We start from the raw sequence: 24,415 nt of genomic DNA on the forward strand, positions 1-24,415 counted from the left end.
TAGACATTAAAAAGCATGGAAGATACAATGAAAAAGTCTACCATATTCTAATAAGATTTCCAGCAGGAAAGAATGAATGAAGGAGACAAAATACATAAAAAGAGAAAATGCCTTAGAGGCTCCCAAAGTAGAAGTAAGATAATAAATGAGGCTAAGGTAGTGCAGTGAATGCCCAGAAGGATAAGTTTTTAAAATCCACATTTAGACATACCATAGGGAAATCTGAAGATATTAAAGAGAAATAACATATTGAAACAAGTCAAAAAGAAAATACAGATTATCTACAAAGAACCTAGCATCAAATTGATGGCAAATCCCTTAATACTAACACTGGAAGCCAGAAGAAAGTAGAACAATATTTTTAAAATTTTAAAAGAATAGAACTTTAGGGGGTGCCTGGGTGGCTCAGTCGGTGAAGCATCCAACTTCAGCCCAGGTCATGATCTCATAATTTGTGGGTTTGAGCCCAGCATCAGACTCTGTGCTGACAGCTCTTCATATTCTGTGTCTCCTCCCTCTCCGTCCCTCCCTCACTTGTGCTCTCTCTCTCTCCTTCAAAAATAAACTTAAAAACAATTTTTTTTTAAATGAAGAGAACTTCAGAGGTGCCTGGTGGCTCAGTTAGTTAAGCATCCAAATCTTGGTTTTAGCTCAGGTCATGATCTAACAGTTCATGGGTTCAAGCCCCATGACAGGCTCCATACTGACTATGGAAGCTGCTTGGGATCCTCTCTCTCTCCATCTCTTCCTGCCCTTCCCCTGCTCATATGCTCTCTCCTTCTCCCAAAATAAATAAATACACTTAAAAAAAAAAAGAATAGAACTCCAAACTAAGATTGTATAGTAAATCTCCTTTAAAGAAATCGATGATAAAATACAGATATTTTCAGACAAACAAAAACTGAGTTTGGCAATACAGACTCTCTCTAAAAGGAAATTCTAAAGGATGTACTTCAGGCAGAAAAAAAAAAAAAAAAAGGTAGGAAGATCAGAAATTTAAAATGAAACAGTACAGAAAGAACAGGGCACATATGTGGACAAATATCAAAAACTAACATAAAATAACAATTTTTATATTTTATTATAATATAAAATAACAATATTATCTAAAATGAAAATAAAAAACTGAATATAGTCCAACAATGGAGTACAAGTCAGATGGGAGATAACCAAAACTTAAGTATCCTCAGGTTCATGTATTATTCTGGAGGAGAGTAAAGATATTCATTTTAGGCAACAATAAGCATACATATTCCATCTACCTACTAAACAAATAGACTGTATAATTTGTGACCTAGAATATAAAGGGGAAAAGTGAAAGAAGGAAAGAGGGTGAATCCAAAGAAGATAAGAAAGGAAGAAAAAAGAAAAAAAAAGAAATACAGAAAAGCCAAGGCAAACAGAAAGCACAAAGCAAGTTGGTAGAAATAAAAACAGAGCCTCTATGAACACAAAGCCTTTACTCAGAACATATTCTCTGACCATGATGTCATTGTGCTAAATATCAACAACAGAGCACTAAAAGGAAAATTTCACAGGTGTGAAAATTTAAAAACACATTTAAAAAAAAATTTTTTTTAATGATTATTTATTTTTGAGAGAGAGAGAGAGAGAAAGAAAGAGCAAGCAGGCAAGCAGGTGAGGGGCAGAGAGGAAGACACAGAATCCAAAGCAGGTTTCAGACTCCGAGCTGTCAGCACAGAGCCGGATGCAGGACTAAAACGCATGAACCGCGAGATCATGACCTAAGCTGAAGTTGGACTTAACCGACTGAGCCAAGTGCCCCCAAAACATACTTTTACATAACATGTAAGTTAAAAATAAACCATAAAATGTTAAAATTACTACATATCAAAATATTTTGTATCAAAATATGTACGATGAAGCTTGGCACTTACAAGGGACTGTATAGCTTCAAGACTTTATATAAGAAAAGAAGAAAAGCTGAAAATTAATGAATTAATTAGCATCCAATTAAAGAATTTGGTAAAAAAGAATTCCAACCACACTCCAAAAAACAGATAGAAGAAAAAGTATATCAGATCAGAAATCGACACAATAAAAAACATAAAATCCACATAGTCAAATTTGGTTTTTTAGAAAAGACATAATGGGACGGGGGGATGGGCTAAAAGGGTAAGGGGCACTAAGGAATCTACTCCTGAAATCATTGTTGCACTATATGCTAACTAACTTGGATGTAAATTTTAAAAAATAAAAAATAAAATTTAAAAAAAAAATAAATAAAAGACATAATGGATAAATATCTGACACGGTCATCATAAAAAAGAGAGAGAAAGTATAAATAATAGTAACCCAGATGAAAAGGGCAATATAACCCCTGGAAAAATTATAAAACAATACTATAAAAAAGTTTGTGCCCACAAATGTGCAGCCATAGGTAAAACTTCAATTCCTAGAAAAACATGTAGCACACAAAACTGACTCAAAAATATGTGGAAAATCTGATTTCCCATAAGCATTAAATAAGTCAAATCAGTAGGTTAAAATATCCCAAGAGCATTGCATATAACATCTCATGTCACGAACAAAGAATCCCACATAATGGCTTCATCACTTGCCTGAGGTTAACAGTTATAGTAGCTCCAAAACTAGACTCCAGATATACAGATGCCTACAATGAGTGTTGGGTTAGTGCACTGCATATGTTTCTTGAGTCTAACCTGGAAGATATTTCTGCCTTCCACCATGTTCATGGGGAAGATTTTCTGAAATGTAACATCAGTATATCCCTACAGGTATGGGAAAAGAACAAGAGTGCCCACCTGGAATCTCCAGACAATTATCTATGGTGGACAACACAGAAGAGTGGCTCATTAACCTTGCCTTAGTTGATCAACTTGAGAAATTTTTCTCAGGTATTTTTTTCTAATTGTGTTCTATTTAAGGAGAATCACTAGGGAAAATCTTTCTCTGTTGGGACCTATTACTTAAAAAAAAATTTTTTTTAATGTTTATTTATTCTTGAGAGACAGAGAGAGAGACAGAGCAAGAGGAGGGGAGGGGCAGAGAGAGGAGACACAGAATCTGAGGCAGCTCCATGCTCTGAGCTTTCAGCACAGAGCCCGAGGCGGGGATCGAACCCATGAACCACGAGATCATGACCTGAGCCAAAATCGGACACACAACCGACTGAGTCACCCAGGAGCCCCAGGGACCTATTACTTTTAGGGAGGTTTCATAAAGGACACTAAATAATCTAACTATGAAAAAAAAAATCTTCTAAGAAAACACCAGATAGATAAATTTACAGCTAAGCTATTTTAAAAATTACATTCTGATATTAACTCTGCCAGATAAAGAAAAAGGGAAAAATTCCCAATTCATTTAATGAGTCTAGAAAAAACCTCAATGACAAAAGCAGAAAAGGACAGGACGCCTAGGAAATGCTAGGCCAATCTCACTCATAACTGCAGATGATAAAAATCTAAAATAAGAAAAATAATTAACAAACAAAATCCATCAATGTATAATGATATGATAATGACAAATTAGAGTTTATCACAGAAATGCAAGGTTGGTTTCATAACAAAAAAAAAAAAAAACTATAATTCATTACATGAGCAGAGTGAAAGGAAAAAAAAATCCTGTTGTTACAAGGTGAATTCCCCAAAAGCAAACACTGCAGCTGAATTTGGGGTGCTAAATTTTTATTAGAATGACACACCTGTGAAAGGAAAGGAGAAAGGGGAGCCTGGCTGGCTCAGTGAAAGGGGAGCCTGGCTGGCTCAGTGGGTTGAGCGTCCAATTGTTGATATGGGCTCAGGTCATGATCTCACAGTTCATGGGATAGAGAGCCCCGTGTCGGGCTCTGCACTCAACCTGCTCAAGATTTTCTCTCTCCCTCTCTCTATTGTTCTCTCTCCCTCTCTCTCTGCCCTCGCTGCTTACTTGCACACTCTCTAAATAAATAAATAAAGGAAGGAAGGAAGGAAGGAAGGGAAGGAGGAAAAGCAGGAGCGGGCATAGAGACAATTCACACTGCAGCATAGACCCCATAAAATGTTGGCCAACCAGCAGAGTTATCGCACATTGGAGGGAACTGGACCTTCTTCCCTCATGTCACTCAGCCACGGGACACAGGCTGCTCTGTAAAGGAGATGACCCTGGGCCAGGAGGCTATATAAAATCTGACTGACATAGGTCGTCAGTGTCCCTGCACTTTAGCTAGGGAGCAAGTCCTTCTGTGACGATGGCTCTGGCTGCACTTTTCATGCCTAATGCACACCTCAGTAGATGAAGAAAAAGACCTTCCATATACTTCAACAATCTCTTTGATATCAAGAAAATTTAATCCAAGCAAGTTGAAGAAAACTTCCTTAACATGATGAAAAGAATCTACAAAAGGCCCAGAGGAAAAAAATCATACATAACGACAAAACTGAAAACAATTCCATTAAAATCAAGAATAAGTAACACAAGAATGCCCATTATCACCATTATTATTTCCTTTGCCATGATGTGCTGGAGGTCACACATTATGGTACAGAAAATAAATAGATAAGGACTGGAAAAGAAGAAATAATCTGTCTTTATTTAAAGATAATTTCATTTTCCATGTACAAAACCCAAGAGAATCAGATGAGTCATTAGTTTAGCAAAGTAGCTAGATGGAAATCAATATCTACAATTCTACCATTTTCCTTTATACACACACAAAAAAAACCATTTAACTACTATGTGTTTTTTAAAGACACCATTTACGATAGCAACAAAAATATAAGGTTCCTAGAAATAAATGTAATAAAAGATATGTGAGACCTTATATAAGTAAAACTTTATTAAATGAAATTAAAGATCTAAATCAATAGGGGTGCCTGGGTAGCTCAGTCGGTTGAGTCTGACTTGGGCTCAGGTCATGATCTCATGGTCTGTGAGTTTGAGCTCCGCATCAGGCTCTACGCTGACAGCTCAGAGCCTGGAGCTATTTTGGATACTGTGTCTCCCTCTCGCTCTGCCCCTCCCCTGTTCATGCTCTGTCTCTCTCTGTCTCTCTCTCTCAAAAATAAATAAACATATAAAAAATTTTTTAAATAAAAAAAGATCTAAGTCAACAAATATAATATTTCAAAGTTAGAAAAACTTGCAATCATAAAGAAGTAAACTCTTAAAATGATATGAGAATACATAATTCCAATAAAAATCCAGGCTTTTTCCAAACCCTATGAGCTGGATCTAAAATTGACCCTAAAAAACAAAGATCAAAGTAGCCAAGATATTCCAGAAGAAGAATAATATAAAGGGATGCCCCACCAGATACCAATATGTATTGCCAAGGGGAAGATATGATCTTGAAACCAGAAGGATTTCTTTCAAAAGGCACACACACACACATGCACATGCACACGCACGTGCGCAGAAGTCATAAAAAAAATTAATGGATTTGACTAAATTAAAATTAAGAACTTCAGGCAGAAAGACACCATAAAGAAAAAAAAGACACAAGCTATAAACTGAAAGAAAACTGTAACACACAGGACTGACCAAGGATCCATATTTAGAATAAATAAAGAACTCCAAAATTAACTAGAAAGACACAAAAAGTGGGAAAATGGGGGGAAAGACAGGAGCAGTCGCTTTGAAGAAGAGGAAACACAAACATCTGATAAGATGTTCAACCTGAACCTCATTAAACACAAATTAGAACCATAAAGAAAATACTATTTTAAGCCTGTGGGACAGGCAAAGATTAAAAAGCCTAAACATGTCAAAAGTTAGCAAACATTTAAAGCAACAGAAATTTATACACACTGCTGGTGGAAGTGTAAATTTGTACAATTGCTTTGAGAAACAATTTGGCATTACTGCACACATGTGTATTGTATATGCGTATATCCTACAATCCTAAGTTTCTACATACAGTCCTCTCCTAGCTAGCTATGGCAAGTGACCTATACAGTAACTCTTAGTAACATCTTTTGTAATAGAGAAATAAAGAGAGCCAGTTCCCCTATTTCTACCAGTAGATAGGAAGACCAACTGTAGAAATTTTAATCAATAAAATGCTATAGAAGTAGTATTAGCAATAGGAAATAATTAAAGACAGGTATCCCCATCAACATAGACAAATCTCCAAAACCTACAAAACTCATCAAAACTATAGCCAAGAAGACTACATATGGCATAATTTCTTGTACATAAAATGCAAAACCTGCAACACTGAACAACAAAGTTTTACATATTCAAACAAAGCAAAAAGAATAACAGACACAAAATTAAGCATATCAGCTTCCTCTGAAAGGTCAGGAAAGGTGGATGGGATACACAAGGGCCTTCAAAAGTATTGAAACCTTCTGTATCATTTTTTTTAATGTTTATTCTTATTTTTGAGAGGCAGGGAGGGGCAGACAGAGGAGGAGACAGAGGATCCAAAGCAGGCTCCAGGCTCTGGGCGGTCAGCACAGAACCCAATGCGGGGCTCGAACTCACAGACCGTGGGATCACGACCTGAGCCGAAATGAGCTGAGTTGGATGCTTCACTGACTGAGCCACCCAGGGGCCTCCGACAAATTCCATATCTTAAACTGAGCAGGACTCATATATGTGTGTGATGGTGTTACTTTTGATATCCTCCATATATATTGTAGTATCCCTTTGCACCTACTCAGTATTTAATAAAATTATTTATATAGGGTTAACAACACTTAGCCACCTAAATGTAGGGACACTGTGATACTGTCATTGGTGTTGCAATGTTGGAATCTGTTAATTCTGTCATATGCAAAAATTATGAATATACAAAGTCACAGACCTAACATTAGATGTACAGTATCAAAAATGTGTCTCATCATCTGTAATGCTTGGACCATGAGCCAGGAGAGCTTCAGTCAGGAAATAGAAGGATGGATTAAAAGGAGAGATAGAGGCCCAGGCATTGGAGAAATGAAGACATGTGAGCACAAGAGACAACCCTGAGAGAAGTGTGCCGGGTTCTGGAATAGTCGGAGACTGAGTCCTAGAGGGGGAGAAGAACCAGCTGAGATGAAAAACTCCAGCCACTCAGGAAATACCCCAGTGTGGCTCCAATGCAGCCAGGTTTGAAGCCCAGGAACCTACAGGAGTGACCCTGCGGTGGGAGAGGGATCTGGGGAGGCCAGGAGTAAAACAAGAAAAATCTAAAAAATAAAATTAGGCTATACACAGAGGCAAGGAGAAGAACAGCATAAGCTGGAAAGGGCCAGAGGGCTGTACAGAGGCCCTCCTACATTACACGTCTGTGGTATTTTCAGTCAACAACTGACTGTCACATAGCCACATGAGAAATGAATTTAAGTTTATTTATTTTGAGAGAGACAGAGAGAGCACAAGCAGGGGAGGGGCAGAGACAGAGGGAGAGAGAGAATTTCAAGCAGCCTCTGTACCATCAGCACAGAGCCCAACATGGGGCTCAAACTCACAAAACTGTGAGACCGTGACCTGAGCCAAAATCAGATGCTCAACCAATTGAGCCACCCAGGTGCCACAAACACAGAAAATTATTAAGGTAATTTCTCAGGCTACAGTCTGAGAAAAGCAAAACACAGAGGTAGTACACCAGTGATCTTGGCCCACAGATGTGTTCTGATTGGTCTACTCTCAATGTTATTTTCTTTTTTTTTTTTAATTTTAATTTCAATTAGTCACCAACATTTAAAACCCATATTTCCAATTTGAGTTGAAACCAGAAGGTATGGCAACACAGGGCCTGGATTTTTTTTTTTTAATTTAAATCCAAGTTAGTTAACATATAGCGTAATACTGGTTTCCGGAGTAGAACCCAGTGATTTATCACTTACATAGAACACCCAGTTCTCAACCCAACAAGTGCCCTCCTCAATGCCCACCACCCATCTAACCCATCCCCCACCCACTGCCACTCCAGAAACCTTCAGTTTGTTCTATTTAAGAGTCTCTTATGGTTTGCCTCCCTCTCTGTTGTTATCTTTTTCCTTCCTTTCCCCTATGTTCATCTGTTTCGTTTCTTAAATTCCACATATGGGTGAGATCATAGGATATGTATCTTTCTCTGACTGACTTATTTCACTTAGCATAGTATACTCTAGTTCCATCCATGTTGTTGCAAATGGCAGGATTTCATTCTTTTTGATCACCAAGTAATATTCCATTGTAAAGAACCCAAATGTCTGTTGACCAACAGATGGATAAAGAAGATGTGGTACATATACACAAGGGCCTGGATTAGTAAAGGCCAACAGTCGGCTAGAATAGAGCAGCCGCTGACTGCTTTGGGTGTGGCAGTGCTCTGCGGTTCACTGACACCCAGGCGACACCATTTGCTCCTGTTCCCTGCTGTTCCCTGTCAATATTTAACTTTGGTAACCTTTGGGAAAACAAGAGAGATGACTGTACAAAAATGAGTCTCCCGGGGCATCTGGGTCGCTCAGTTGGTTAAGCATCCGACTTTAGATTTCAGCTCAGGTCATGATCTCACAATTCATGTGCTAGAGCCCTGAGTCAGGCTCTATGCTGAAAGCACAAAACCTGCTTGGGATTCTCTCTCTCTCTCTCTCTCTCTCTCTCTCTCTCTCTCTCTCTCTCTGTCTCTCTCTCTCCCTCTCTCTCTCTCTCTCTCTCTCTGTGTGTGTGTGTGTCTCTCTCTCTTGCTCTCTCTGCCCTGTCCCAACTTGTACATGCATGCTCTCTTTCTCTCTCAAAATAAATAAATAAATAAACTAAAAAATAAAAATAAAAATGAGTCTCCTGAGATAGATGCTTAAAGGGAGGGAGGGCAGCCTTTCACCCTAAACCTGGGAGCTGTAGAAACAGGCTATATTGAATTCTCCTGGTTTGTCTTAGAGTTTTCATTTTATGTGCATACATTTATCATTTCCACCTCAATGAGAGCAAAAGAATATGTGATTACATAATGGTTTTATTTTGAGACATTTGATTCCCCTTTTTAAAGGCTTCATTTTTCTTGTTTTTATGTGTATCAACCTCACCAACATCTGCCCTGAGCAGCTGCTCCTCAGGGAGCTGTCACAGATGACCATAAGCTGGTGACTGGACTCAGGGAAACACATAAGGCAACAATTCAGTGCACCTGTGGTCTACGTGGAAACTAAAGGCACTGCCAGCCCAGCCTAGCAGGCAGACACCAGGAACAAGGAGGTCCTGGAGTTAAAACTTAGGACAGATCAGTGATCTAGGAAGTGTTACAATACTGACTATAGCTGCGTGTCAAAACAGAGTCGCAGGAAGAATGTACAGTAATGTTTGGGCCTTTCCAAATATACAAATATACCCAGCATTTGCTGTCCTTGGAACCAGAGATAAGTTCGCTCCTTGAGGAAAACCAAGTAATATAAACCCACCTAAGAATATATCAGGGCAGGGGCGCCTGGGTGGCGCAGTCGGTTAAGCGTCCGACTTCAGCCAGGTCACGATCTCGCGGTCCGTGAGTTCGAGCCCCGCGTCGGGCTCTGGGCTGATGGCTCAGAGCCTGGAGCCTGTTTCCGATTCTGTCTCCCTCTCTCTCTGCCCCTCCCCCGTTCATGCTCTGTCTCTCTCTGTCCCAAAAATAAATAAACGTTGAAAAAAAAATTAAAAAAAAAAAAAGAATATATCAGGGCTGGGCACCTGGGTGGCTCAGTTGGTTAAGCATCTGACTCTTGACTTCAGCTCAGGTCATGATCTACAGTTTGTGAATTCAAGCTGACAGCCGGGAGCCTGCTTGGGATTCTCACTCCCTCTCTCTGCCCCTCCCAGGCTCATGCTCTCTATCTCAAAATAATTTTTAAAAACTATTAAAATTAAAAAAAATACATCAGGGCTGAGAAGAAAGGAGAATGGGGAGAAGCAAGTACAAATTATCAGGCCTTGTTGATAATACCTCCTTGCTGATATGGCATATAAGTATAAACCCAGACTTTGGGGGTGACCCAGAAACACAACAAGGTGGTTTTGATGGACTATTTGTATTTCAATACATGTCTCCCCCTTGCTGGGAGACTCCCAAGTTTTTCCATTGGGCCCATATCCACTTTAAGTGGCCGTGCAGAGTAATACCATAAAACAAAGAACAAGAGAACAACCTTCTCCCACAAACTAAAGTCTCCATGGTTCTACATGAGGCACTTTAAAGAAATAAATAGAATAAGATGTGGAGCATCTTCGTCTACAGAAGCATTAGGGTTAAGTGGCATTTCTTCCTTTCCCTGCTCCCCTTTAGAAGTTGAGAGAATGCAGCTACTGGAGCACATGGTCTACTAGTCAACCCAGCAACAGCATGTCTGTATGGCTATTAACAGGGAGAGAAAACTATGTTAAGAATCAGATGACTTAATCTGTAATCTAGATCAGCTCTGCCACTTAATGGGCAAGTGGCCTTGGGCAGGTCACCTCACCTCTCTGAACCTCGGTCGAAACAACCATAAAATGGGAATAAGAAAAACTGAGCCATGGAACTACCAGGGTTGTTGGAGGATCCGATAAAACAAAGCATGAGAACACATATCAGAAGGACGTAAAATGCTTCACCCATGTAGAAGACTACTACTGAACCATTTTATATGATACCTTGTACTCATGACAGGTTCACTTTAGTTGCTTGATAGGAAAGCACACAATACGTACAGAAAACTCCAGTATCAATTGTCCACGGGAAGACTGTAGTCATAAAACAGGTGTGATGGTTAATTTTGTCTGTCAATCTCACTGGCCACAGAGTGTCCAGATTAAACATTATTTCTGGGTGTGTCTGTGAGGGTGTTTCAGGATGAGGTTAACATTTCAATAGGTGGACTCAATAAACGAGACTGCACTTTCTAAGGTGGGCGGGCATTATCCAATCCACAGAGGGCCTAAATAGAGCAAAAGGGAGAAGGAAAAATTCACCCCTTTTTTCATCTGCCTCACTGCTTGAATTGGGACATCTCATCTCATCTTCTTCAGTCCTTGGGCTGGGATTTACACCACTAGCTCCCTGGTTCTCAGGCCTTCAGATGCAGACTGAATTACAACACCAGCTTTCCGGAGTCTCCACCTTGCAGATGGCAGATGGTGGGACTTCTGAGCCCCCATAATCACACGAGCCAATTCTTCATAACAAATCTCTCTCCCCCACCATTCTGTCTCAATATCTATCTGTACACACACATACACACACACACACAAATTATATTTATACATACATACATATGTGTGTGTGTGTGTGTGTGTGTGTGTGTGTGTGTGTGTATCCTGTTAATTCTGTTTCTCTGATGAACCCTGTTCTCCATTTTCTACCACATTAAGACCCAGGACTACACATCTACTAAATATCATGCAAAGCATTTGGGAAAAAATTATTAGTCCTACTCTAAATTAGATCTCTTATGATATTGAAAATTCTACAAGTTCCAGTTTGGATGTAGAGCCAATAGTAGTCACATACCCAGTCCAGAACCTTCATCGAGCATTTCCAAAGTCCTCAGAACAACTGACTCTTTTCACTAAGTCAGTGCACTATCTAGTTAGACTGGACCTTAGCAAGAACCATCAACTGAAAACAAAAAGAATTCAAAGATGCTTCCTGTTCAGATGCTGGCCTTCAAAGTATAATGTGCTTTGGCCAAGATATTTAAGTGCTTTATTTAAAACACTGACGATCACAAAAATTTGAAATGACCCCTATTTGCAAATTTGTCTTGCATATGTGAATTTTTAAAATTTTATTGTTCAGTATTTTGGTATATGCAAAAGAATACATGTGAAACATATATGTGCTCTGGAGTATAATAATAAAAAAGAACACACATAAACCCAAAATCCAATTTAAGAACCAGAACCTGTTCTGGTAACAGGAGTAGACAGAATAAAAATGATAATGATATAGGATCTTGCAATTCCTGGGGCCCCCGGTGGCTCACTCGGTTAAACTTCCAACTCTTGGTTTTGGCTCAGGTCATGTCTCATGGTTTGTGGGTTTGAGCCCCACATCGGGCTCTGTGCTGACAGTATGTAACCTGCTTGGGATTCTCTCTCCCTCTCTCTGTGCCATTCCCCTGTTTGATCTCTCTTTCTCTCCAAATAAATAAATAAACTGAAAAAATATATATGAAAAAAAAAAGGATCTCGCAATTCCTGAAGGCTGTCATTGCAAACATCAGAATGCTGGGCATATCCTCAAGTAGGTGAAAATTGTTTTCTCACACTCACTTTTGCTTTCTTTATCCCTTCCAGGGGCATATGAGTTTTAAAACAAAAATGGCCAGATGAAGAAAAGCCTAATAAATCAAAGGAATGGTTCTCTATTGATGGCACTCAGACACCACTAATGGACCAGGTGGTGAGATATCTTTGCACAAGTAGCCCTCTGATACATAAGCAACTGCCATCTCCAACGTATTAGGAAAACAAAAAGTTTATGGGCAAAAACTCTGTATGTGACAAGACTCTAAAACTCAGGTATCTTCAAGTTTGAACATGATGAACTGAGAGCCAAGCTAAAAAACAGACAACTCAGTTGAGTATTGTACATTCCCCTTCTCTGCAGGGAATATGTTCCAAGACCCCCAGGGCAGGCCTGGAACCACAGATACTATTGAACCCTACATCTGCTATGTTTTTTCCTATGGGTACATACCTATGATAAAGTTAAATTAATGAATTATGTGCAGTAAGAGATTAACAACAATAATAAAATAGAACTAATGATAAAATAGAACAATTACAATAGTATATTGTAATACAACTTATGTGAAGGAGACAGAAGAAGGGCTCTCTTGCTCTTTCAAAATACCTTACTGTACTGTACTCACCTTTCTCGTAGGATGGTGTGAGATGATAAAATGCCTACGCGATGAGATAAAGTGAGGTGATGAAGCGTTAGGTTACTAGCATCAACCTTCTGACCGTGTATCAGAAAAAGGACCATCTGCCTCCAGATTGTAGTCAATTGCCGGTAACTGAAACTGAAGAAAGTAAAACTATAGATAAGAGGGTACTACTGTATTTTAAAATCTTAATTTTCAAACTACTCTCCGTAAGACAGAAATTAACACAGGGCTACAAGCTTCAGTAACTGACAGAGAGATAATACGGAGGCACAACCCTCACTCTGATTCTACACATTGTCAGTCTTTGTTGCTCAGGTGTGGATAGCAACATACTTAGATCTTTTCTTAAAGCGAACACTTCTAGATCATATGCATTGCTCTGAGTGTCTCTACTTCCCTTAACTGATGGGAAGTTCTAGTTCCACATAAAGGACGCACCACTAAACTCAATTATAGCCTGTCAGTACATAGATCGCAGGGCAAAAGAAGATCCAATAGACTAGAGGCAAAATTCAGCTTGCGTGACCTGGAGAAATTTATCATCCTCATGCACTTTTCAACTTCCTCCTTCGAAACATGAGAAAACAAGACTAGATAAGTTCTTTTTCTTTTTTTTTTACATTTATTTATTTTTGACAGACAAAAAGAGAGAGCACGGAGGGTGTGGGGGGTCAGAGAGAGAATGAGACACAGAACCTGAAGCAGGCTCCAGGTTCCAAGCTGCCAGCATAGAGCCCAACACAGGGCTCCAACTCACAAACCATGAGATTATGACCTGAGCCAAAGTCAGGTGCCCAACCAATTCAGCCACCGAGGCACCCCAAGACTACGTAAGTTCCTAACTCCATTCCAATCCTAAAATTCTGAAACTGCCCTTGATTCTAACATTCAATCTCTCTGTTAAAAGAAATGCTTTTATGATACACCACAAATTCTTCTGTGTGATCCTGGAATCTTAGAGGAAAGAGAGCTTCCCACCATGTCTGCCTTGCAATCTATTCTAATTTAATCTTTCTCTCTCCTAAATTCCAAGGGATCTGTGGTCAGATTGAATGCTACTGAACCTGAACCAATACCTGAAACAAAAAAAGGAGACCACGGCAAAGAATCTAGCATCCTTATGATCAATTTTTCCCCAGCAGAAAAACAAAGTTCACTCTTTTTTGTTCCACTTGACAAACATACAATCAAGCAGTGCCTCTTCTGAAGCTTATCAGTGTGGTGAGACCACTTTCTACTAAGCCCTGTATTAAACAATAACTAATTAACTCTACTCTCAAGGCCCTTCAATTTGAAGTAATTTTATTCTACTAAGAGAAAATGTTTCTCTTGAGTCTATTCTTAGAAGTGTCAAATCTTCTTCACAATGAATACCTTTAAGCATGTTTTGAATATCAGAAAACAGGCTTTAAATACAAGTTACAGAACAGTTTCTCAATAGGTTTGGAAAAATGCGTGTTATTCCACTGAAAGTCGAATGTCTCCTTCCTTCCTTCCCCATTTCCTTCTGCATTGCAACTAAGAAGTTCATAGATATTATGGAGGTGGGGTATTCTCAGGTAGCCTCTGCTGCAGGTGTGAGAGAAGACAGATCCAGCTAGCTATAAGCATTTCTCACTTGAACTTCTGCTATTTTTATATCTGGATGATTTCCCCCCAACCATGAAAATTTCAGTTCAGTTCACATAAAGAGTGAGCCACTCATTAATAATAATCAGAAAAAGAGGATGAATCCAGAATAAAGGGCGTTGCTTCTCAACCAGGCCCACCATGGTGTCACATTTAGAAAAAAAAAAAAATTAAACTTGAAACCCATAAAAAATTGAAAGGCAATTTAAATCATTAATCCAGTCCCTTGCAAAATGCCAAAGGGATTACTATACATTATGTTCAACAGCGCTTCCAGCCTTGTGTGTATGACAGCTCTCAGTACATCATAGCACTTGCACCAACCACTCTCCCAGTCTTACTTTTGGGCCTCCCAACAAATAGTCCTTCCACTTCAGCCCAAACTGGATCTTCTGTCCCCTTTAGTCAGGATTTCTCTGAGTAAGCTTTCTTCTAATATTAACTCTTTACCCATTCCCATGTAAATCTGATGCAAATTTAACCTTTCTTACTTCCTTTTGATTCCCATTTCTATCCATTACACTTTCAACCAAAGCCCAGACCCATTGCTGCCACTGACAGCAGAAGATCCTTTCTATTCAGGAGATGGGGGAGTGAGAAACTGTGAATATTCATAAACCAATGCTTTCAATCAGGTCGTAAGGAATGAACAGTGGCTGATTATGGTCTGTGAGCACTTAGGATTCATTCCCATCCCTTTCTACATACTCCCTTGTTTAGATGGGGCTTAAACAATTAAGTTATTACAATTAGACGTACTGCAAGAGTTTTGGGAGTGAGGAAAAGGCCATCATCCTGCTGCTATTGCTGCTGATCAAAAGGGGCAAGGGTACTTGAGGTTGTGTCACCAGCTCAGGATTCCCTGGTGGCACAGGCAACTGTGGCAGCAACAGAAGCCATAGCTGGAGCGGTTTCCTGGTCTTGGGATTCCAGCCACAGTCTAAACCCTTGAAATCAATAGACAAAAGGCAGTCCCTAACTTCTGTTCCTTCTAATCTCTAACTCCTTATATTAAATCCTTCTAACTGAAATACCGAGAGTGGTTTCTGTGCTCTAACCTGACTCGACCAATATTAGGGGTTAATACAAGAGTTAGGGACTAATAGAGAGAGAGAGAGAGGACACAAAGATGGGGCACCTGGGTGGCTGAGTCGGTTAAGTGTCTAACTTCAGCTCAGGTCATGATCTTGCAGTTTGTGAGTTCAAGCCCTGCTATGGGCTCTGTGCTGACAGCTCAGAGCCTGGAGCATGCTTTGGATTCTGTGTCTCCTTCTATCTCTGCCTGTCCTCTGCTTATGCTGTCTTTCTCTCTCAAAAATAAACATTTAAAAATTAAAAAAACAGGGGCGCCTGGGTGGCGCAGTCGGTTAAGCGTCCGACTTCAGCCAGGTCACGATCTCGCGGTCCGTGAGTTCGAGCCCCGTGTCGGGCTCTGGGCTGATGGCTCAGAGCCCGGAGCCTGTTTCCGATTCTGTGTCTCCCTCTCTCTCTGCCCCTCCCCCGTTCATGCTCTGTCTCTCTCTGTCCCAAAAATAAATAAACGTTGAAAAAAAAAATCTTAAAAAAAAATTTAAAAAACAATAAAGAACACAAAGCAAAAGGCAAGGAAGGAAAAGTAGAGATTTTTCTGCAGGCATTTTGGGGATCAAGAAAACTGTGACAAAGTAAAATTGACATTAGCCATCAGGAAAATGCAAAACAAAACCACATTGAGGCAACATTTCCTACTCACGAGGATGACTAGAATAAAATTTAAAAAATATACCTAACAAGAATTGATGAGGATGTGGAGAAATCAGAACACTCATACACCACAGTAAAAATGTAAAATAGTGCAGCCACTTTGGAAATCAGATGGGCAGCTCCCCAAAATGTTAAAAATGGAGTTACCTTATGACCCAGCAATTCTACTTCTAGGTTTTCACTTCTAGGAGAAGTAAAAACATATAACAAAAAAAAAAATGTGTACATAAATACAGAAGTATTATTAATAATGTTCAAGAAGTAGAAATAATACAAATACCCATCAAGTGATAATTAGATAAATAAAATGTGGCATATCTATAACATGAAATATTATTAAGCAATAAAAGCAAGTGAACATGCATGAACTTGAAAACAGCATGCTAAGTAAAAGAAGCTAGTCACAAAAGACCACATACTCTGAGATTCTGTTTATATGAAATGTCCATATTAGGCAAATCTATAGACACTGAAAAGTAGATTAGTGGTTGCCTAGGGATGGCGAGATAGGGACTCAGAGAAGGATGAATAAGGGTGCAAGATTTCTTTGGGGAGAAATAAAAAAGTTCTAAAATTCTAATGGTGTATGCACAACCCTGAATATACTAAAGCCAATGAAGTTGCTGCAGGTACTTTGGGGATCCCGACATGGGAAAGCTGGGTAGGAATATGTTTAGTCTGAGATCAGTGGGATATATTTATGTGGTTTACAGTCATCTCCGTGCATCTCTTGCACCACGTACACAATTCCACAGTGCCAGGTGCCATAGGCCACATGTCCGTCTAGCCTTCCCAATTTATGTGTCCTCTTTCCACCTCAAAGCTCTCCTTAAACAAAGCATGCCAGAAGAGCTGATGTGTCTCACTCTGTCTCTATAGAAAGCTAGATTATAAAATTGTCATAAAAATGCAAGCAGAAGTCCGCAGCCAAAATGGGTCGTGCAATTTATTAACAGTAGTATCACATTATTTTCCAAATTATGGGAGGTTTAGAGTATTGGCCAGCTTTTTTTAAATGTGTTACTTCCCTTGATTTTTTTCTCTTGTTCTAAATAAGCATCCATATCTAATCAGTACCTAACAGTGTGTTTTTAAGTATAAAACTCACTTTTATTTTTTTTAACTTTATTTATTTATTCTGAGAGAGAGACAGAGAGAGCACTCGGGGGAAGGGCAGAGAGAAAGAGAGAATCCCAAGTAAGCTCAGCACTGTCAGTGCAGAGCCCAATGCAGGGCTCAATCCCATGAACCATGAGATCATGACCTGAGCCGAAACCGAGAGTCAGATGCTTAACCAACTGAGCCACCTAGGTGTCCCATTGTATATTCTTCTTCTAAAAGAGAGTCCCCCAAACTATCTCTTCCTCAACCACAAATTCTTCTGCCATGAAACTTTAAAGAATATGGTTCACATGGTAGTATGCTATACATTTTTGTGATATAATTACTCATGTGTCCAAACAGCATATATAAAAATATTCTCAGAATTTTAACCTGAAATTCCAGTATCATGGAGAAAATTTTAGTTAAAGTTTCAAATGGGTAAAGGAACTTAATTTTAAAACTACACTGAAAAGAATTTAGATAGATAGATAGATAGATAGATAGAATGAGTGACTTGGGTTCCCACCTCACTCTATACACAAAAACAGTTCAAATTGATGTGATTGATAGATTAAAATGTTAAAATAAATAAAACAATTTTAAAAATTAAAATTTTTAAACATCAAAATAAAACCTTAATAATGTTACCTAAAAATGCATGTAAGTACTTTCTAAATTCTCTAAATTTGACTCCAAAACTAGAAATCATAAACAAAAATAATTAGTAATTTGATTACAGAAAACTTTTAGAAGGTCTATATAAACAAAATATAAACCATATAACAAGATTACAGGCAAACCATAGACTAAAGAAAATACTTGCAATATGTACGGCAAAAAGTTAATCTCTGTAAGCTCTAAAAAATAACCACAATTTAAAAACTAAAAGACTAATGCTCCAACAGATACATGTATATGTGCTGCCAAAGTGAGCACATCTCCAAAAGACATAAGAACAGAGCATATGAATAGGAAATTGACCGAAGAGAAAATCCCAGGATACAGAGGAAAAAATTAATGCAAATTAAAGAAACCATGACATACCACTTTTCACCCATTAGACTGTTTTGTTTTGTTTTGTTTTGTTTTGTTTTCCCCCTAGGAGCTAAGAATATCCACATTTGGAGAGGGAGGAGAAAAAGGGACATGCTTAGATCTTTATAGAGGGCAATTTTACTCTGCATATCAAAAATTTTCACATGTATATGCATTTTGATCCAGTAATTTTATTCCTAAAGATGAATTCTAAGCAAGTATTGTTTATAAATTTTTTTTTAATTGTACAATAGCCAAAAATCCATCAGAGACTAGTTAAATAAACTATGGTCCTTATAATGGAATATAATGTATGCCGTAGGAAACATATATTGTAAAAGAACATCTACTGACCTAAAGGCTAGATGCTATTACTTACTGGAAAAGTTATATTATACAAATACATGGAGAATACAATTCTTATAATCAGAGACCATTCATGATAATAGCAGTAATAACAGCTGACATCTATAAATACTCATTACATGTTTAGCATTGTTTCAAATCCATTGCATATATTAATTACCTCATTTAATTTTCACAACAATGCTATGACGCAGATACTATTTCTGTCTGTATTTTATAATTGGGGAAAATGAGGCACAAAGAAAACAAGTAACTTGCCCAAGGTGAAATCAGCACTTGGACACAGGTGACCCAGACTCCATCTCTAACACTCTTAACCACAATGCTAATTGTTAAGTTATACAATTATTAGACTAGAGGAGTAGAATAGATTAACTGTCAGTTTTTAGTATGAAATTCCTCCCAAATAACGTTTACTACGTTAATAAAATTTACTTCTGAGGAATATGATTATGGGTGATATTTATTTTCTTATGGTTATTACCTTTATTTTCTAAATTTTCAACAAGAAATGTAAACTTTCATTAAGAGGAAGGAGATATATGTTCTTATAACACATTCTTTCCATTCACCTCCTATCAATAGGTAAGAAGATAATTGTTCTAAAAACCACCCCTATTTCCACCAAAAAAGAGACCATTCAAAGAAAGCCAAGGTATTATTTTAAGTATTTGCTACCTAATCTTCAAAGCAAGGAAGTTCGCCCTTCTGGATTTCAGTGTTCTCTTTCACATAAAGAAGTAAAGGGGAACACAGTGCCAAGGGAACTGGAGAAGTGAGTCAGGGACACGGTTTTAATCTGTCATGAGCTAGCAAAAAACTCTGGCTCCTACAGAAGTTGTTTTATTTATTCATTCATTCTAAAACTTAAATTTAGAAGTTTAGAAATTCTATTAAATTCAAAATGGATCAAAGGGCCAGATGTTGCAGCCAGGATGACTAATCAAACAGAGCCTGGGTAATGTGCACTCCACGCCTTGCTCGATGGGAAGTAATTACTCTAACATTAGCTTTACAGTGTTTAAACAACCATTTCATTATATTTTTTTCTACACTGATTAAATTTTCTCGGCATTTCTAATGCATCATTACATCTGCATTGCATTTAGATAATGTACAGCATTGCTACCCATTAAAAAGTCCCTATTTTCTTTCATCACCTTAATAAATCCAATTTGGCTTTATTTGCATAAAGTTTGATAAGGAGTGATTAGTCCTCTTATGAATAGCATAACTTGGATGGAAACATCCCATCTATCACTTGGCCAAAACCGTTGTTCACAAAGTTTTAAGTGGACTCCCAAGCATAGCCACCTAAAAGCCATGCGGGGTAAAAGAAAACTTGTAGCACAAATGCCATTGGAGAATTACTGTCCATGCTTTCTATGACTGCTGAGGGGTGGATATGATAATCGTGGGACCATCTAAGGCACTCTGCCTCTTGTTCCTAAATATATAGCCCAAGGAATTACATTAGAGAACAACAACATCAAGAATAACCAACTCACATTTCTAGCCTTCTACTTCAATATTCACATTCACCCTTAACACATGGTTAGAAACTCAGGACATTTTAGCCCTTGCCCAAGTAAATGGACTGGAAAGTAATCTCAGGAAGATATTAGCCAAGATGAAAACCTCAGCTAGGGTATCAGATATGCCAGGCAATCACTTATCGAAACTCAAACCGTGCTAAGTTGTCAGAACTTTTTTAAGCACTGCAAATAAATGGATCTTGTTGGTGAACTATTATGCGGTGACATTGATTCTACCTTTTGAACTTAGAGTTTTGATAACAGAAACTCAAAACCACTAAACAAATGCCTTTGGAAATGAGAATTGGAAAGTAGGAGGTCCTAAAGAAAAAGAGAAAAGCAACTGAAGTCAATTCCCATATTCCACATGTGCACTAGAGATACTGATACTGGGAATGAAGTGGAGAGAGTAACCCCCCAGCTAATTCTTGTGACAGAATGAAGCATCACAAAAACAAATCCCACCAAGTGTTTGGATTCTCCCTCACAAGTTAATGACTCACTGTTCAATTCTATGTTGCTATTCATTTGCCAAAACATAAACCACCGGCTTGTACTTCCATGGTGGGGAAACACTGTATTACAGAATTTACTAAAACCAAGTTCAAACACATGCATTCAGAGCCCTGAACCTTCCCCTCCCACACATCTCTCTCTTCTGTTCTCCCTTCTCTACTACTGCCCCAGTTCTTAAGGACCCCCTTGGGGCCTCTGTCTACAACTCACTTCAGTGTCCTGCTCTTTCTACTCCCCTTCATCCCATCCGTGCTGAACCAGGTATGAATCTTAACGTAGTGAGAATAATTACAAAGTTTTCTATTCCGTTTTGTGGAATTTAGTGTCTACTAGGCTGATGACCAGTGATGGGCAAGGGAATCAAAGACAGGTTGCATATTCTTAAATGATAAAAACCGTTACATTGAGAACTTGGCTCTAAATCTAGCCAACTAAGGAAATAATAGGGGAATCTTTAAGATATGAGAAGTCTAAAAATTACAAGAGTGGTATGATTATTTTTGTTCTCCTCCAGGACAGAAAAGCTACGAATGCTACCTACTCACTGTGACCAGTGACCTCTCCAGCCCCAACACTCCTGTTTCTCTGGGATGTGTGATGATGGGCTCTGATTACAGGTGTATTATTTCCTTAGCCCTCTTGTCCCTTCTCGAATTGTCATCTTTTGTTAAAACAAAAACTTTTTTTTCTGTTACAATCGGCTAGAATAGCAAGTGCTTTTATTTGTTCTCACTCAAATTATCCAGTGGGCAAAACCCTCATTTCAACAAAATTGACCTCATCTGTCTGTGAAGAGGAAAGGAGTAGGACTGATCAATCCATCCAGAGATGAGATTGACTGATGGCTAGATGAATGTTAACTCCCTGTGAGAAAGGCTGACCCTCCCACAAGTCTTAGGCTCCGAAATCATTCACTATTTCCCTGGATGTATCCATATTTCACATATGCAAGGACATCAACCATATCCCTTCAACTTGGATTTTACCTTGCTCTTTTGATTCTGAAGGCTACTATAGAGGATACACAGATAAAAGAAAGGGTAACTATTCTTAAGATTACAATTGAGAATATAGATTCCATTTTTATTTAACTTTTATAATATATGAACATTTTGACCGAGCCATAGTTGAAACTTTGCACTGAAATTAGGCAATATAATTTCAAAGATGCCTTCAGTATGTTCCAGTCCAGTGGTTCTCAAACTGTGACTCAATGACCAGCAGCATTATATCACTTGAGAATTTATCGATTCTCTGGCTCCATCTCAGGTCTACAGAATTGAAAACCTTGGGGGTGGGTCCAATAATCTGTGATTTAAACAGCTCTCCAGATAATTCAGAACAGGTCAAAATCTGAGAACCGCTATTTGAGGCTAACAAATCTCCCAGCTGTCATTGACTACTCAGGAGTTTCTTAACAGATTATTGATTATTGGCAGACACTAAAACAGATACCTAGCCAGACACATTGATTAGCCCAGGGTTTTTGAGTTCATGGAAAAGAGTGAGAATACAGATCCCAATTGGATTTCAAGCCAGATAAAGAGTGTGATAATGGGATCGTTAAAGAATATTCCCAGAAAGAAGGCCAGCAGCATGGGTCAAGACTGAACAGTAAGCCTGAATATTAGGGGAATCCGTGGCTCCCACTACAGTCTATAAATCTATAAGGTCACTTAGGATGGATCTATGTGGACAGGAACAGAAAAGGCTGGTTGGTTGGTCAAAGAAAAAGCCAACAGTCAATGGACCTGGAGGAGGTTGGCTCTGGTACAGGTAGCATTTAGGTTAGCCACCATGAGCTACAGAGTGACTGACAGCAGATCACTGAGCAGACTCTCTCATGCAAGAAGCTCTATTTCCCAAGGACCTTTAAAAGGAGAAGCAGGAGGCATGAAAAGTCAGAACTCCTTGCTAGTCAAGTCTCTAGGAGCTGAGCACATTGATTTCTACAGTTTTGCTGGCACATCAGGTGCCATTTTTATGACTGACAGAAGGCAAGGAACATAACAGGTATATTTTAGTGTACATATATCTAGTATACATAGGAGCAAAAAAATGCAGTATTTCCTATCTCCCATTCATTGTCAAAGACCTATCTCTTCTAGGCAGAATGGTTTTAAAAGGCATAAAACACAGATGTCCTCACCTTGCTTATGATAGCCTCCTCCAGGCCACCATGGCCATAGGAGCTATCCAGAAAACTTTCCTACAGAGGAGGACCTCACCTTCTCCCAAGCCACCATACCCCCTGACCTACTGGATGATCAGTGTCCAGTGTCCCAATATTTCCAACTTAAATCAACCTCTACATATTCACCCTCCCTCTGCTTTTTACTCCTACGCTGTATGTGCATATGCTCTAATATGTCCTCAATGTCTCTTTCCCCAAACACCTACAGCCTCAACTGTACCCTATGAAATTCATAGCCACTTATCCACAGACTCCCTTTATCCTTAACATCTTCTTTCTCTGACAACAGCTTGACTAAGCCTCAAAAAAGATTGCTTCTCCTGAGGCCTTCTCAAGTGGTGGCTGTTTTTTCTGCCACAGCCCATGAACCCCTGAGTTGAAAATGTTTTGTCCTTACCTACCTACCACGCCAAGATACGGCCTGTCTCCCCCCTCTCCTTGCTTCTCTGAAGCTCAAGACATACAGCCGTATCACCAGCTACTTGCTGATGTCATCTGCTGAACTTGCAGTCACTTTCCTTCATTCAGGAAAGACCACATCTGGATCAATGTGTTTTTCCCTAACATACTGTTTTTACATTCTTGGCAATCTCATTATCCATGTGTGCCAAGTTTCCTATACCCTGGACCATCAGTTCCTGAACTTCCTTCCCTCCAAAAATCTCTTCCATATCTTATCCACTTGCTCCAGACGTTGCCATCACACCACCTCCAAAATTGTGATTTAAAGTACCCACTCTCTCTGACTGTTACCTCCAGCACTCCACAGGACTTTTTAATGTGCCTGATTTCAATCACTTCTCCTCCCTACAGGGACTTCCAATCCACTGATGGTGTTCACCCTCCCTCCATATTCTCCCATCCTCCCTAACCAGCTTAGATTCCACAGTGTAAAACTTTTATAACTTCCTTGAAAAGGCTACACCTCCTTTGCCCCCTCCCCTGGCATTGTATGTATCTGGCAAAATCTTGGAAAATCCCAACTCTCTAGATACCATGTGACTATTTCAACATAACTAAATATTTCAGGAGAAGATCACCTAAAACAAGTCATCCTTTAAATGTATGTCCACAATTCTTGAAAGGGTTCTCATTATTAACCAGCATCCTGCCACACCTACCAAGAAAATCTGCCTTCCTACTATTTGAGTTAACGACTTCATACCTTCTCCTCTCTTCTTATTTTTCAGAGAGACAAAAAAATGAATGCAATCAGGTAAGAATGATCTATCTTCTCCTACCAAATCCATTTAAAAGTTTGTGCCTATACCTCCCTGATTTTCCTAATGTAAAGAAAATGGTAGCCTTGACCCCGTCTGAGATGCCCTGACCCCATCTAGGGTCAACCCCTCCATGTGTATGGATTCCATCCCCCCTACCCAACCCTACACAAGGATTTTAATCCCCCATGTTGCTTTAAAAAAAATGGGGGGGAGGGAGTTATCACTCTCCCCTGTATCATTTCCATCATAATTCTGTTGTATTATTTCCCATGTCAACAAATAATCCTTTGA

General features: G+C 39.0%; 1 protein-coding gene across 5 annotated transcripts in view; it reads right to left on the bottom strand.

Moving 5' to 3' along the window:
- DTWD2 (DTW domain containing 2) overlaps positions 1–24,415 on the bottom strand; it is a 462,321-nt gene that overhangs the window by 249,059 nt on the left and 188,847 nt on the right. For all 5 annotated transcript variants that reach the window (XR_006598135.1, XR_006598134.1, XR_006598140.1 and 2 more), the window contains one exon: positions 12,762–12,914. The gene's annotated coding sequence lies outside the window, so the exon portion shown is untranslated. The remainder of the gene's footprint in view (positions 1–12,761; positions 12,915–24,415) is intronic.

The sequence above is a fragment of the Felis catus genome, chromosome A1, assembly GCF_018350175.1.
Source record: "Felis catus isolate Fca126 chromosome A1, F.catus_Fca126_mat1.0, whole genome shotgun sequence".
Lineage (NCBI taxonomy): Eukaryota > Metazoa > Chordata > Mammalia > Carnivora > Felidae > Felis > Felis catus.